An 11079-nucleotide genomic window follows, 5' to 3' on the forward strand; every position below is an offset into this window, starting at 1 on the left:
TGTATTGTGCTTAATTATGTTCCACAATTATCTACCCCTCTGTTTATTTTTCTTTACTCTTTTTTTCTCTCTGTTCTTTGGATTATATTGTTGATCTATCTTAAGTTTTCTGGCTTTTTCATCAGTTCTTCAAATCTACTTGTTAAATACCTCCCACCTTAGTGAATTTTTTGTTTCAGATATTTCAATTTTCTACTTCAAAATTTTCATTTGTTACTTCATAAAATATGGTTTCTATCTATTATTTATAGACTCTATTAGGTGGGACATTTTTATTATATGTTTCTTCTTTAAGCATAGTTTCCTGAGGGTAGGTTGTATACTTTCAAGAATGTATCCATTTCTTCTAAATTCTCCACATTGTAGGAATAATACTATTTCCAATAGTTTCTTATGATCATTTATATTTTTTATTTTAGCTTCTTATTTTATATATTTCAGTGTTTTGTCTTTTTTGGTGGTTTCCTTTGGGTCATTGAGCCCATTGAGATTAGCTAATTTTGAAGTTTTTCCTGTTAAAGCCAACCATTAGTACCTCTAACAGGCAGTTTCTTTTGCCTGTTTTTTTCTCCATATAGGTCACATATTCATACTTTTTTATATATATGTTGTGAAGTTATTGTTAAACTTTGCGTTTAGACAATAGAGTGTAGCTACTCTGGATACTGGCCCTTTCCAGCTCCATGTATTGTTACTGGTATTTGTTTAGTGACTACATGGACTATTTTAGTGAAGTCTTTTTCCCCTACTGTGTTAAGGCTCTGACATGGTTTCTTGGAGGGTGCAGCCTCGGGGATATTCACATTACTGGGCAGCAGTGATTTTAGTAGGGTGCTCATTTTAACTGCCTCTTTTCTTACTTTTAGCTTTCACTGATTGCTGGGTGATGAGTAATATTTTCTGATAATATATTGGGAGCATAAATTGCCTCAGAATCTGATCCCAGAAAGTTTAGGCTCTTTTGTGGGCATACTCTTTGAAATCAGCATCTCAGGTGGATTTTTACCTCAGGAAGGCTCTTCAATAGCTGTATCCTTGATAAACTTGTTTGTCAATGGTTTGACCTGTATCTATTATGAGACAACCAGATTTCTTTTAATTGCTTACCAAATTATCTTTCATAGTTTGTTGGCGTTCTTAGATTTGAACTTCCCACAGAAATTTTGAAATAAAGTGAGTTTCTTATGGAATAGCTTAGAGCTCTGTGTTTATGTCCTGAGTCTCCATCTGGTCAAATTCTCTGAACCTTGGCTTCCAGAGCTGGGGAATAATAGTGGCATGCTTCTTTCCGAGTGGCATCCCCACTTTAGCAGTCAGACCATGGCCTCTCTTTTTAGTTTGCCTGTTTCCTCATGGAAACTCCATCCTTTGAATGACCTGGGGAAATGAGTATTTGGAATTTGGTATTCTCAATATGTTGTGCATTAATGGAGCTTCTTCCTATCACTGGGGCTCAGGGAATAAGGGAGATCCCTCTCAGCAACATTTGTCTGAACTTTGCCTCTGTAACACATAACTGTGTGTGTGAGAGAGATATAGAAAGTCAAGCAGCTTGACCCTTCCAAGAAGATACCACGGCACTCAAAAGGGAGCTGTGGGGAGTGAGAACTCCGTGCTCTTTCTGAATCTACCTGGAATAGAGTCTCTCACTCTGAGTAGAGAGGGTGAGAGAGGGAGTAAGTTGAGGTTCAAATGCCACAGGCTATCACTCATTTTGCTGTTAGTGTATTTCTGGAACAAATGTATCTTTATTTGCTGTATGTCTTTAGGATAATTTCTTTAAAAGACACTTTAAATAGTTGTCTTAAAAATATTTTTCACTTGTGATGCTTGTTTCATGTGGGAGCTAGTCTGTGGAACATGCCATACTGCCATTCAGAAATTGGGAGGTTCAAAGTGTTCTTGAAAAGTTTCTCTATATTCTAACGCTTTGACACATTCTGTGTTCTTGTATACATTCAATAAAAGAACAATCAAGGAATTAATAGTAAATTTTAATTCATCAGATAATTTTAATTTAGGAACCAAGAAAATACGTGAAAAGTACAGAAAGAAGCCTGGTTAAAGTTTTAGTCTTGCATTTCTTTTGTTTGTTTTCTGGTATTACTTAAATGCTGCACAGTGATGAAAGCACAAGGCTTACTTGCTAGGGCCTGGGAGTGGGTGAACGGGAAATAACTATCTAAAGGCTATAGAGTTTAAATACTCTGGATCCAGATACAGGTGACAGTTGCACATCATTGTACATTCATTAACTTAACACAGAATTATACAGTTTATTACAGTTAAAAACGTGAATTTCCTGTAACATGAATTTTAACTCAATGGAAAAACACAAATGGCTACCAAGAGTTAGGTCAGAGGCCATGGTTTTGCAGCCCTTAATTTGTACATATATATATTTGCTTGCTTATTTATGTTAGTTGATTTATAATTTTTTGTTAGTTTCACATGTTCAGTAAAACGATTCAGTATTTTTATAGATTATATTTCATTATAGTTTATTATTAGATATTTGGTACAATTCCCCTTGTAAGTGAGTGAAAGTCGCTCAGTCGTGTCTGACTCTTTGTGACCCCGTGGACTACACGGTCCATGGAATTCTTCAGGCTTGAATACTGGAGTGGGGAGCCGTTCTCTTCTTCAGGGGATCTTCCCAACCCAGGGATTAAACCAGGGTCTCCTGCATTGCAGGTGGATTTTTTTACCAGCTGAGCTATCAGGGAAGCCCATAATTCTCCTTGCTATTCGGTAGATACTTGTTTCTTTTATGTAGTTTGTTTTGGTTATACTGTATTCTTAATTTGTCCTTCCCCCTTTCCCAGGTAACCATAAATTTATTATCTATGTCTGTAAGTCTGTTTCTACTTTGTATATAGATTCAATTTGTGTTAATTTTTAGATTCAATGTATAATTTATATCTTACAGTATGTGTCTCTCTCTGACTGATTTATATCACTTAGCACAATATTCTCTAGGCCCATCCATATTGCCACAAATAACATTATTTCATTCTTGCTTATGACTAATATTTCACTGTACACATATCCCACATCTTTCTAAGACAGTCATCTGTTGCTGGGCACTTAAGTGACTTCTGTGTTTTGGCTATTGTACTGCTATGAATATCAGGGTGGATGTATCATTTTGAATTACAGTTTTCTATTTTTTTGGATATATACCTAGGCATGGAATTTCTAGATATTGTGGTAATTCTATTATTACTTTTTAAGGAACCTCTATACTGTTTACCATAATGGTTACTTCAATTTATATTTCCAGCAATAGTATATGAAAGTTCCCTTTCTCCACATCTTCTTCAGCATTTATTATTTATAGACTTTTTGATGTTAGTCGTTCTAAGCAGTGTGAAGTGACACCTCATTGTGGTTTTGATTTCCATTTCTCTGATAATTCAATGTTGAACATCTTGTCATGTGTTGGTTAGACATCCGTATGTCCTCTTTGGAAAAGAAGATCTTTTCTTTGGGTGTTCTGCCCATTTTTTGATTAGGTTCTTTGCTTTTTGATATTGAGTTGTATGAGCTGTTTGTATATTTGGGATGTTAACCCCTTGTATTTTCTTTTTTTCTGCTAAATTTGGTCTTTCTTTGTTCTTTTTTTTTCTTTTCTCTAATTGTTTTGTAAGGTAGGTTACATTTGAAATCTTTCTTGTTTCTTGAGGAAGGCTTGCATCATTATGACCTTCCTTCTTAAAATTGTTTTTGCTACATCCCATAGATTTTGTAGAACTGTGTTTTCATTTTCAATTGCTTGTGGTGTTTTCTTTTTTTTAAATTATTATTGTTGACTAACCAGTAGATTAAAATGTGCTAAATTGTAAGAATTCACAAGTATTCATGACATAAAATATATTTTTCAAAGGTCATATTTCTTTTCAGTGTTCCATATTCAAACTGACTAAAAGTTTTTTTAATATAAATTTATTTACTTTAATTGGAGGTTAATTACTTTACAATATTGTCTTGGTTTTGCCATACAAAACAATTTTTGTTTTCTCATTTATTCTTTGATTTCACTGTTGACCCATTGTTTTCTTTATAAGCATGTTGAATAGTGTTAATGTGTTAATTCTTTCCATCTTTTTCTTTTTTGTAGGGGATTTCTAGTTTCATACCATTGTGATTTAAAAGATGCTTCATATATTTCTAGTTTTTGCATGTCTGAGAAATTCTTTTCTTTCCTTCTTTTCCAAATGATAATCTTGCTGGTCAGAGTATCCTAGGTTTCAGGGTTTTCCCATTCAGGACTTTGTCTATAGTAGCACTCTCTGTATGGCTTGCAAAATTTGTTCCAAGAAATCAGCTGATAGACTTATGAGGGTTCTTTTGAAAATATATTTTTTTTCTTGCTTCCTTAAATTCTGTCTTTATCGTTAACTTTTGCATATTAATTATATGTTTTTTTGTGTCTATTTGGGTTTATTTTGTTTTTTACCCTTTGTGTTTCCTGTGCCTGGAAATCTGTTTCCTTTTCTAGGTTTGGAAAGTTTCCATCCATAATTTTTCAAATACATTTTTGATCCATTTCTCTATCTATTCTTCTTCTACAACCTTTATAATGCATAAATTGGCATGTTTTATATCATCCCCTGGGTCTCCTATTTGCCTTCATTTTTCAAAAATTTCTTTTTCTGTTTGCTGTTCTGATTAAGTCATTTCCATTATTCTGTCTTCCAGATCACTTATTCATTTTTCTGTGTCATTTAGTCAACTATTCATTGCTTCTGGATTGTTCTTTGTCTCAGAAATCGTTCCTTTTTGATCAGTTGAACTTTAAAATGTTTAATTCCTTGTTACAGTGATCTGTGTTTATGTCTATAATTTTTCTTAATTCAGTTAGTATATTTATTACCGCCTTTTTGAACTCAGTGTCTGATAGACAGGTGTCTGTGTTTCTTTCTTTATTCTTTCAGGGGATGTCTCTTGCTCTTCTATTAGGGAATATTTTCTCTAGCTTTCTATTTCACTGAACTTTTTTGTCTCCATGAATTTAGGAGAAATAGTCTTATCATGGTCATGAAATGGCATTTTTATGTGGGAGTGTCCTGGTATAGACTGCCTGTTTCCAGTGTGTTTTTGTTGTGAGCAGTGGTTTAGAAATGAATGTCAGTCACAAGTTTTATCAGTGTGCACTGGGCATTATCACCTTGATAGGGGATGCTGTTGTGGTCAGAGTGTCTAAAGACTGTGCAGGTTGGGAGGCAGGACTTCCTCTCTGCTACATGGCTTTCTGAACTGAACTGAACAGGGCTTTCACTGCCCTGTCAGAGGTAGGGTCTGATCTTTGCTTTTTTGGAGTAGAAGCCCTGGGGTCAGACTCAGTTCAGTCACTCAGTCATGTCCAACTCTTTCTGACCACATGGACTACAGCACCCCACGCCTCCCTGTCCATCACCAACTCCCAGAGCTTGTTCAAACTTATGTCCATCAAGTGGGTAATGCCATCCAACCATCTCATTCTCTATTATCCCCTTCTCCTCTTGCCTTCAATCTTTCCCAGCATCAGTAAATAGTGAGAGTGGGTCTGGTAAGAATTTTACAACCTTGAGACATTCTTTTGATTTACTGTATTTTTTTTTTAAATGATGCAGCAAAGATTGTAATTGGAAGAGTAATAATATCATTTACAGAAATTAGAAAGACTTGAAAAGAAGCAGATTGACCATTCTTCTAGTTGGCCACGACTTTTTTTTTTTTAACTTTGAAGATATTTACTGTAATAACCAGTTGAAAAAGTATATAGCTCCCTTGCTAAGATTAGCAAGGGGGGTGCTCTCTGTCCCCCTTCTGATATCAATGTCAGAAGCTTTCTCTGTCCTTTTTCACTTTAATAAAACTCTGCTACACAAAAGCTCTTGAGTGATCAAGCTTGGTCCCTGATCCCAAAGCTAAACCTTCTTCGGATATCATGAATCCTACATCATTCACCATAAGCTATCATTGTGTTCCTTGCCCTAAGGGTGGGGAGTGCTGAAGCAATGAGGTCCGTGTGCTCACAGATGTCCTATATACAACCTGTGTAGGCATCTGTGGCTCTGCTTACATGCAACTTGAGTTCAATTCGTGTTACTTCCTTTATTGTGGTTGTCCCAGACGTAATGCAAGGCTATGATATGAAGTAGGTGGGGCCACAGTCTTTGGTAGATGGACCATGGTATGCTGGTAGTGGTGACTCTTGAAACACTGCCTAATAAGTGCCAGTATTGACATGACTTCCCACCTGGACCATACCCAAAACCCCCAGATTTCTCTGTATAGTCAGTCTGAGTCTTTTCCCAGCTGATATGTGAAATGAACAGGCCTGGGATGTTTGTGCTGCTTGGATTCAGGAGAATGGCAAAGTGACAGCTGCTGGTGTGGAGCTTCTCCTTACTGTCTGTTAATAAGCCAGCCACTTCTGCACTTTTTGAGAGCAGCACCTAGGCATTTGCAACCCTGATGTTTGTTTCAGTGGTTTCCCAGCAGCCATATTGGACCCCAGGATGGGCTGTCTGATCAGCAGTTCTGCTTGATAGCTCTCCAGGATGAGGGTCCACCTGTGAGGGAGTTCTCTTTTTATTCAGATCTCTCTCAGGGGCTGAGGTTCCAGTTCTATGCCTTTTTTTCTGTCCTACTCGATTACAAGGCTTCCTGGGTAACTCAGCTGGTAAAGAATCTGTCTGGAATGCAGGAGACCCCTGTTTGATTCCTGGGTCAGGAAGTTCCCCTGGAATAGGGATCAGCTACCCACTCCAGTATTTTGGGACTTCCCTGGTGACTGAGATGATAAAGAATCCACCTGCAGTGCAGGAGACCTGGATTCAATCCCTGAGTTCGGAACATCTCCTGGAGGAGGGGATGGCAACCCACTCCAGTATTGTTGCTTGGAGAATTCGCATCGACAGAGGAGCATGGCGGGCCTACAATCCATGGGGTCACAAACAGTAAGACATGACCAAATGACTAAGCACTTGATCACAAGGAAATGTTTCCTGCAGCTATATTTTTATAGGAGTTTTGCCAGTTTCCAGTTAGTTTTCTCTGAATTGTTACACATGAAGATGTATTTTTGATGTGTTTGCAGGGAGAAGGGGTTTGAGATCCTTATACACCATCATCTTGTCAGATTCCAAACCATAAGTTTAATTCCTACATATTTCTCAGGAAATTATCATTTTGTTTTTGTTGTTGTTCAGTCACTAAGTCATGTCTGACTCTTTGCAACCTCATGGACTGCAGCATGCCAGGCTTCCCTGTCCTTTACTATTTCTCAGAGTTTACTCAAATTCATGTCCACTAAGTTGGTGATGCTATCCAACCATCTCATCTTCTACCCCTCCCCCCCTTTTCCTTTTGCCTTCAATCTTTCCCAGCATCAGGGTTTTTTCCAGTGAGTCAGCTCTTTGCATCAGGTGGCCAAAGTATTGAAGCTTTAGCTCAGCATCAATCATTCCAATGAATATTCAAGGTTGATTTCCTTTAGGATTGACTGATTTGATCTTATTGTTATTTACATGTTACATTAAAATATATTAGGTCAATGTGAAGACTAAAGTCATTGTGGAAATTTTCTATGTATTTAAATGAGAATGTGCTTAATTGTTCAGTCGTGTCCAACTCTTTGCAACCCAATGGACTGTAGCCCACCAGGCTCCTCTGTCCGTGGGGATTCTCCAGGCAAGAATACTGGAGTGGGTTGCCATGCCTTCCTCCAGGGGATGTTCCCAACCCAAGGATAGATTCTAGGTCTCCTGCATTGCAGACGGATTCTTTTCCATCTGAGCCACCAGGGAATAGTCAATGCAAATTACATTTTACTATATACAGCAACTATTCAGTTGTATATATTTTTTGTATATATTTGTATGCTGTATAAAATTTACAATATTAATATATTTAGACTTTTAACAACCTATGAAGTAGGTTATACTGTTACTTTATCTGCATTCCATTGATGAGGCAGAAGAGGCATAGGGAGGTTGAGCATCTGGTCCAAATCCATGTAACTCTGTGGTTGTTTCATGGTGACTTATGGATATACTCTGTTTAAACTGCAGTCTCTTAAACAGTATGGTATGGTGGCTCCCCTTTCTGTGTTATAGTTACCTTAAAAATGAAATATTAAGTTTCCCATTAAGATATGTCATAATTGTAATATTATTCAGTTCAGTTCAGTTCAGTTGCTCAGTCGTGTCTGACTCTTTGTGACCCCATGAATCGCAGCACACCAGGCCTCCCTGTCCATCACCAACTCTTGGAGTTCACTCAGACTCACATCCATTGAGTCAGTGATGCCGTCCAGCCATCTCATCCTCTGGCGTCCCCTTTTCCTCCTGCCCCCAATCCCTCCCAGCATCAAAGTCTTTTCCAATGAGTCAACTCTTCGCATGAGGCCTTCATCAAGAGGCTTTTTAGTTCCTCTTCACTTTCTACCATAAGGGTGGTGTCATTTGCATATCTGAGGTTATTGATTATTACAGAAGTATAATTATTGTTCAGTTATATATTAGTGCACAAAAACTGCCCTTAAATGAAAGGACTTAGAACTCATAGTTCTGGGTGTTGCTGGGATCAGCTAAGTGGTTCTTATAGGAAGTTTCTCAGGCAGTTACTGTTTTGTGGTGGCTGGGGTTGTAATCATCTGAACATACCTGGTGATTGGTTTATGAAGACTCAAACTGCTGGGGGGCTGGAACTAGGAGGAATTGTTCAGTTCAGTTCAGTTCACTAGGCTTCCCTGTCCATCACCAACTCCCAGAGTCCACCCAAACCCATGTACATTGTGTCGGTGATGCCATCCAACCATCTCATTTCTCTGTCGTCCCCTTCTCCTTCCGCCCTCAATCTTTCCCAGCATTAGGGTCTTTTCAAATAAGTCAGCTCTCTGCATGAGGTGGCCAAAGTATTGGAGTTTCAGCTTCAACATCAGTCCCTCCAATGAACACCCAGGACTCATCTCCTTTAGGATGGACTGGTTGGATTTCCTTGCAGTCTAAGAGATTTTCAAGGGTCTTCTCCAACCACAGTTCAAAAGCATCAATTCTTTGGCGCTCAGCTTTCTTTATAGTCCAACTCTCACATCCATACATGACTACTGGAAAAACCATAGCCTTGACTAGACAGACCTTTGTTGGCAAAGTAATGTCTCTGCTTTTCAATATGCTGTCTAGGTTGGTCATAACTTTCCTTTCAAGGAGCAAGCATCTTTTAATTTCATGGATGCAATCACCATCTACAGTGATTTTGGAGCCCAGAAAAATAAAGTCAGCCACTGTTTCCACTGTTTTCCCATCTATTTGTGATGAAGTGATGGGACCAGATGCCATGATCTTAGTTTTCTGAATGTTGAGCTTTTATGCATATCTATTTTGTTGTTTAGTCACTCAGTCATATCTGACTCTTTGTGACCCCATGGACTTCAGCATGCCAGGCCTCCCTATCCCTCACTGTCTCCCAAAGTTTGTCCAAGTTCATGTCCATTGCATTGGTGATACCATCCAGCCTTCTCATCCTCTGATGCTGTCTTCTCTTTCTGCCCTCAATCTTTACTAGCATCAGGGACTTTTCCAATAAGTCACATTAGATGACCAAAATTCTGGAGCTTCAACTTCAGCATCAGTCCTTCAAATGAGTATTCAGTGTTGGTTTCTCTTAAGATTAACTGATTTGATGTCCTTGCTGTCCAAGGTGCCCTCAGGAGTCCTCTCCAGCACCACAATTCAAAGTACTGCCTTCTTGATGGTCCAGCTCTCACAACCATATGTGACCACTGGGAAAACCATATGTCTACAAATGGTCTTTAATCACAGAGACTTTCCATATAGTACAGGGCTCCATAGTGAGTAGAGAGATAGAGAGATGATGGAGTGATACACACACAGAAGAAATACAGATACAGAATGTGTTGAATTTTCTAACTGAGCCTTGAAGGTGAAGCCAAAACATTTTTGAGATGGCAGCAAGACTTACTAAACTTCAAAAGAGGAAATTACTTGGTGGGCTGCTGCTGCTGCTAAGTTGTTTCAGTCGTGTCCAACTCTGTGCAACCCCATAGACAGCAGCCCACCAGGCTCCACCCTCTCTGGAATTCTCCAGGTAAGAACACTGGAGTAGGTTGCCATTTCCTTCTCCAATGTATGAAAGCAAAAAGTGAAAGTGAAGTCACTCAGTCATGTCTGACTCTTCAAGACCGCATGGACTGCAGCCTACCAGGCTCCTCCATCCACGGGATTTTCCAGGCAAGAGTACTGGAGTGGGGTGCCATTGCCTTCTCTGACTTGGTGGGAAAGCTGTCAAAATACTTGTCATGTCTCAAAAGGACTACAGATATTTGAAATAAGCCAATAGAGGTCCTCAAGCTCTTGTAAAATTCATTAACTATTGATATTAAAACCACAGTAAAGTCATTAAAATTTTGTGATTTAATTTTTGAAGCTATTTAAATATTGAAGCTATTGTAAATATATGTTGTAATATATTTACTTATAATATTTGAAACATAAAGTAAATATCCTAAAAAAGTCTATCATTTGATATATTGGGTAGTATGTCAGGTTTTTCCAGTCAAATGTTCTGAATGAAACTAATACATTGATTACATCGTATGAACATCTTAGAATTTAATATATGGAATCAATTAATTTTTTTCACTAATTATTTTTTAAACCACAAAATTAATAAATGAAAAAATTATTGTTAAAGGTCAAATAATAAAGAAATATATAGAATAAAAATTTTAATTCTCACCATTGGAAATTAGGTGTATTCTTTAAGATCATTTCTTCTGTGGCATACAAATTTACATATATTTCATTTTATTTTGGAAGAAGAGAGTCATGCTTATTTTTTATAATTTCTGAAACTTGATTTTTATTTAGCAATGTGACATGGCAGTATTTGCCAACATTGCCCATAATCTATTTTCTCTCCTACTATCCCATACTTATGTTGTAGGTGAGTGTGTTCCTTAGCTGAGAGCCATATAAGTGCTACTGGGAATGTTTAGATTATAGTTATGAACATGTGCAAGTCTTTCTGCATGGCAGATTTCTAATGTAGGTGGCAATATCAGCATTG

This window comes from Bos taurus, chromosome 6 (genome assembly GCF_002263795.3).
Source record: "Bos taurus isolate L1 Dominette 01449 registration number 42190680 breed Hereford chromosome 6, ARS-UCD2.0, whole genome shotgun sequence".
Classification (NCBI taxonomy): domain Eukaryota; kingdom Metazoa; phylum Chordata; class Mammalia; order Artiodactyla; family Bovidae; genus Bos; species Bos taurus.